Consider the following 6,734-nt stretch of genomic DNA (forward strand, 5'->3'; position numbering starts at 1 on the left):
TTGCACATATGCTTAGATAGGAAATATAAGAGACAATGTCTACCAAATGATGCTAAGGTATAAGAGATGGACCTTTGAAGCGTGATACCAATCGGAGTGCACCAATATACCATCCTTAGCACCATTAGAAATTAGACATATACAAAAACTAGAATACCCCATGAGATCAACATTAGAAGTAAGGGTCTAGTTTTCATAATGTGAGCATGAATCTAGTTACTTAACCTACGCATGCTAGTTTTTCATTTCATCATTCAAACCTACAACTAGCATACTCCACACAATCAAGGATATTGAAATTTAAAACTTGTGCCATGGAAGCAAATATATGAAATGCACATTCAAAATTCAACATACAAGTTTATGAGCTTGCTCCCCCTACTTGTGTGCAATTTTGATTGATCCCCTTACAATGTCATTTCATTTGTTTGCTCCACCTATCTTACTATCCAGGCCAACCGCTAGGGCTAGGGTCAGCCACAACCTCTTCCTCCTACCTCAGCCACACGACGCTCGAAAGGCGTGCGACCTCACTCTCGTCATGACCCCTGAAAGGGACGGGGAGAGGTCAGGCCCCACCAAGTACACTAGCTATGGCAAGGGTAGGCACACCTCACTGACTCTGCAAGGATAGAGGGGACAGCAGTCACCATGGTTCGGTCAGACGCTAGCCCTATGCCACAAAGATCAGATAAGACAACACCGCCCTAAGGCGGTGATGACAGGCATGATGACCACTAGCTAGATATGGCCTGACAAGATGCATGTATGATCTCACCCACTATGGGATGGGATCCACGATGGAGGCCTTGACTTAAAGGCCACCTAGACCAATGAGAGCCACGACCCCAATGATTGGGATCATGGCCCTTAGCTCCTCAACGACGACCAAGTGATCAATGACCTAAGGGTAGCTACCAACTCTCGTACCATGCCCCAAGAAACCAGGAGACAATGACAAGGCCCATGGCAAAGACCACGTCGCACAGGACGGCTAGCAAACCACCACCGTGCCTACACTGCCACCACGGTCAGTGCAGTAAGCACCACGCCACACCCTACCACGATATGGCTATAAGACGATGATGACAGCCATGCATGGACATGATCCTCAAGATGGCATAGCTTGCAAGACAAGTTAGCTAGACCCTCCCTTAGGCTCACGACCCTTCAGTCGGGAGAACCTCTTGCTTTGTATGCGCCCTGGCCCCGAACTCTATATAAGGGTAGCCAGAGCACCCTTTCTAGATATTCTGAGTCCCCTACTCATTCACTCATTCTCCATCGTAGTAGGGCTCCTGAAGTTTCCCATTGGGTAGCCCATCGCCTAGCTTAGGTTCTCCTACCTCTTTCACCATTCTTGCACCCCCATTGTAAGAACTTTAGAGCATTCAAGCAAGGAACACATACTCGATCATCTCTAAGATTGGACGTAGGGCCCTAGCCTGAACCAGTATAAATCCTCTCATCTTTTAGATGCTACCATCATCTTCCTAGAGTAGCGCAGCAATCATATAACTTTACTAGTCCAGTTTACGAAACACCGACACTTAGTAACTTCACATATTTCTATTTTGAATGCTTCCACCTGCGTCAGGCATTGTAAATGTTAATCATTGGCACAATGTATTACTCTTTTCTGAATGCACACATGAGAAAGTCCGATGCTATGCGATTGTAACATGCCGGACAATATCTATTACTCTTTTCTTATGCGCACGCAAGATTTGATTGCGCACAAAAGAAAGTCCCCTACTCTATGATTGTAATGTGTTGGACAATAAATTTTGTGTCTAGGCGACTCCTTGACTTGCAATGGAGTTGTTTGACCCTGTAGTTCTCTCTTAAGAGGAACAACTCGAGTTGCAATGAGGTAGTCAGAGTAGATAGATGTCGCTCATATCGCACTTAGAAGTTAGGTTTAATTTACAGTGGCAACATAGTGATAAAAATGGTTCAACATGTATAGCTTATTATAGAACCATAAAATAGACATTGTGTCATAAGCAAGACTTCAATTATTACATCAAGAATTGTTTTAAATCCAAATTTTGATGCCTACGTGGCAACATAGAGATAAAAAATGTTCAACATGTACAACTTATTATAGAACCATAAAATAGACATTGTGTCGTAGGCAAGACTTCAATTATTACATCAAGAATCATTCTAAATCCAAATTTTGATGCCTCCATTCCCTCACCTTCTACCGCATCCCTCCCTTCGACTCTCAAACTATCACCAATCTCATGTATGTCCCTTCCTCGGTAGGGAATCAAGGTGACTACGCATCCAAAGGATGTGGTGACAACGATGAAGTAGGCATCGAAGTCATGATGGTGTTGTTGAGGTCGAACTCACCAGGTGATGAGTGCATCTCGCCTGGTGAGTACACTAAAATCTCATCGTCCGAATCCGATGTCTCATCATGCTCAGTGATGTGGTTACCTAGACGAATGGTGGACTCTTCGGTCTGTTGAACTGAAGTAGTAGTGTCAGACCCTGGGTTGACTCAGCTCTATTAATGGTAGGATTAGTAGGCTCGGTGGTCACATCAGGCTCCATGATTGTTGGGGAAGCCCTAGGAGCCTCTGTATGTGCCCCTGTGGCGTCGAACGCAGTATCTGGCCCCTCGATCTGATTAGGCAGAGAAGGTCGATCAACTGCCTCATGAGCTAAAGCTAAACTCCGCTTATGTTCGACTATAGTAATACTAGCATTAGCAGGTTCAAGCATCTCGGTCATTGGGGAAGCCCTGAGAGGCTTTGTATGTGTCCTCATGGAGGCTTGCACCTCTACCTGAGGGGGCAAAGAACGTGGATCACCTGCCTCATCAGAACCTGAAGCTAGCTTAGGTATCTCAGGTGTTGGAGAAGCCCTGAGAGGCTCTATATGTGCCTCTATGGTGACTTGCACCTTGACCTAAGGGGGTGAAGAAGGTGGATCACCGACCTAATCAGGACCTGAAGCTGAACTCTACTTATCTAGCGTCGTCGCAATGGGTAACACTGTGTAGACAGTTGTATTATCAGGACTAGTTAAATAACTAGCAATGGTGTTGACCTGACTACCACATTACAACTAAAACATCTAAAAGTCAAGGGCCTTAACCCCTATGGCACTATATAATTGATTAAAGCAACCGGTGAACACATTACACATCAGGTCGATTTTTTGGCCTTGTTGGTTGATTTCCTCACAAAAAGCAGATGATTGCTGGCTCATCTGCTCTTTGAGAAGGACCGCACTCTCTGCTTGCTTATCAATACTTGCTTTCAAACACCTCTCTTGTCATTCCATACGCTTGTCTGGTCGTTCCATACGCTTTTGGTTTTCTTCCTGACTGACAACTAGTCTAGCAAGTATCTGTCCAAGCTTCGACAGTTGCTGAATGGACACTGAAGGCGGTGCCTGCTTGGCTAACATCTCTGTAGTAGGTGGAACATCGTCCATCTCTTTGTTGGCCACACCACCGGAGGATGACCCTCCCTCATCTTGGTTGTCTGACGTAGGGTCATGGTAGTCGCTGTCATCAGAGTCTAAATCTTGCATTCCTACATTCAAAATTCTTCCAATCCTAGACTGGTGCTCTGCCTGCTCTAGCGCTGCATCCACCATTTCGTGTCTTTCTATGTCCTATATGGGTAACAGCACTTGAACGGACCTAAGGGAATGTTGTCCATGACGATGATCATCCAGACTTGCTGGCATGTAGGTCATAACCTCGTAGGTCGACTCATTATAAAGAGGCCCATTCTTTTTAGAGTCAATCGTGCATAGCAGATAGCTAATGATGTGTGGGTACACGTGCTGCCATCCAGTACTGATAGCGTCAGCTATCACATCCTCGATCTTAAACAAGAAAAAGTGTAAGAAGTCAAATTGCTCACCTCTCCATATTGATAGTAGTAGCCACTGCTGCAAGCTGGTCAATGACTCCCTATTGCCGCCACGAGGAAGGACTGTCTTCCTCAGAGCCATGTGTAGAATGTAAGCCTCTGGACATAGTCCGTCTGGTGTACGCAAGGAGCCATCGGTATAGGGCTCCATGAAGAGCGGCCGAATCTCCGGGTCTATAGGAAAAGTACTTCTAGCCCTGCTATGATGTGGAGGAAAAGCATCTCTATAGACGATCTCGTGGAGCTTCCTGTCCGAAGTGTCAACCCCAAGGAGTTCTTACAGGCGGTCATAGGACATTCGCTCTGGCTAACCATTGAGCATAAAAGCAATGTAGTCATGCTTCGGATGAATCCACACTGTTGCATAGAACTAACGCACCTAGCTTATCACAATTCGATCAACCTCACTAAAAAGGTGAATGAAGCCTAGGAACCGCTCAAAGAGGGGCCAGATGGGTATACCAACTGCTCTCTCAAGCTCATCCTAACCAAGTATCCTTTGGTCTGCTAGTGCCTTCCCTCTAGCATGGTAGCTCCTAAAGAAACTCTCCTGAGTCATAGTCTAGAACTATTATTTTGTGTCAAGCTCTTTGAGTAGTGGAAACTAGAACTCAATATCGCAGAACCTGATGCTCCTATCTTCTTTGAGCTATAATACCAAAAGTCATAGAACTAAACCACCTCTTTCTTTTTCTCAATATTACTGCTCCTCATAGCACCATTGGCAGACATCAAACCTCCTTGACTTCTCCTCGTACCACCATTGGAAGACATCAAATTACCTCCTCGACTGCTCCTTGTACCACCAATTGTGGCACACATCGAATTACCTCCTCGACTACTCCTCGTACCACCAATTGTGGCACACATCGAACCTCCATGAGTGCGAGCACGCACGCCCCCAAGAGTAGCTATAGATTTGATCTAGGAAGGTGCAAAGCGACTGGTCTGGTTTTTGGACTAGAACTCGGTCATTTGTTGTAGTTGTTCCTCAGTGAGCTCCTGCTCCCTGAGTTCCATTTTAGAACTCTCCTCACGCTACTGCTATCGGTAGGCCATTCAAGTCTGTCTATGAGAATTCTTGGACTCTAGGGCTAGCATAGCTTTGGTTGCTTCTTCCTCTACTTCTCAGAAACTATTCGCATTCCTCTGCCTCTTCCTGGGCTATGGTGGTGCTTGTTCCTCTGCTTCTGGGATACTACGAGCCTTCCTCTGGCTCTTTCTGGGCTATGGTGGTGCCTGTTCCTCTGCTTGTTGAAGAATGGTTGCCTGCCTCTGGCTCTTTCTATGATGTGGTAGTTCTACCTGCTTTGATTTAACTCGCGCCATCTGCAACAATCAAAAAAATTACACGTGTTTCATCAAACACCATAAATTCATGAAGAAAAAAAGAGGACATCGTAGACGGCCTCACCATGCCAAGGCAAGAAGGTGATCTCGACCGGCTTCCTCGCTGGAGGAGTGGCGCGGTAGATTGCCACGGTGCAGTAGATCCCCACTGCATGGAAGGATCTGGGCAAGAGGTTTCGGTGTGCGGGAGGGAGGGGTTGGGTGGAGGTGGGAGGGGAGGGGGAGGCAGCGTAGGGTGGGTGGCACCGGAGGGGGCGAATGGCGATAGAAATGGGCAAAAGAGAAAAAGATGGGTACTGATCAGAGAATCCCTTTAGTAGCGAACTGTCACACGTGCCGCGTAATTGCATCACCGACACATAAATGCCATCAAGAGTCATCATCCACCAAAACTTGGGGATTAATGTTGGTGATCCGATGGTTAATACACATAGTGTATTACTCCATATATATCATCACCATTCGTCATATAAAATTCGGTCTCTGCTCATAAGACGCCAGACGGGGCGACGATCTACCCGCGCAAAAATTTGATTTCGGGCAAAAATAAAATCCCCATGCCTAGCAGTGCCACTAACACGAACTAAAAATTTGATCCCTCACTTTTGCCCTCCTCACGGAAAATTGGTTTACCACACCATCGCTTTCAGACAAGGGTATTTATGGTATTGTGATGGCCACATAAAAGCGCAAGGAGTCATCGTCTCCGCCTCCATCTCCATTCTCTAGCCGGACCAGCCACACCATCTCTCCTCCCGCTCCAAAGCCTAGCCCCCTATGCCACCCTGATCCAAACCCTAGCTAGGCGCATCTGCACAGCAGCTTGACTCCCTCTTCACTCTCAAGTCACACCCTCTCTCATATCTTTTCAAACCCTAGCCGAAGCTAGAGCTAGATCTAGATCCAATCCCCTTCATCGATAGTAGGTCCGCTGATGGCGAAAGGATCGCCGTTAGTGATGGTACATGCCAAATCCAGACCCCCTACGTTGGCACCTATCATGACCGAGCCCCAGCATCATTGTTGATGACCCCTTTGTCAATACAGGCCACACCACTTCTATGACCAGGATGACAAGAGGGTGGTGTCGACAACGCAACGTAGCCAGGAATAGGAAGAGGTACCCAAATTCCTTTTATGATGCATGTTGTACTAGTGGTTGAACTTGGGACATGTAGATATATAGTGATGGGGTTACATGTTTCTTAGTTCATTATAGTTCACATGTGCTTTATTCGAGTATAATAGCTTCCGTATAAGCTGTAGTTGACATGTGCTTTATTCAAGTAATGGCTTCCGTATAAGCTATAGTTTAGGCGCCTAATTCGCATGCTCCTGCTCTATTTTGTTGACATTCAGTACAAGGTTAACTCAATAAATGCCTTTGTGATCTACATGTTGACATCCGGAATATCTCCCTAAAGCAGGAGAGCGTGTTTAGGGATATGGTGATACATATACAGATTTAGAAGAGCAAGTACCCCC

Source organism: Miscanthus floridulus, unplaced genomic scaffold, assembly GCF_019320115.1.
Source record: "Miscanthus floridulus cultivar M001 unplaced genomic scaffold, ASM1932011v1 fs_893_1_2, whole genome shotgun sequence".
NCBI classification, from domain to species: Eukaryota; Viridiplantae; Streptophyta; class Magnoliopsida; order Poales; family Poaceae; genus Miscanthus; species Miscanthus floridulus.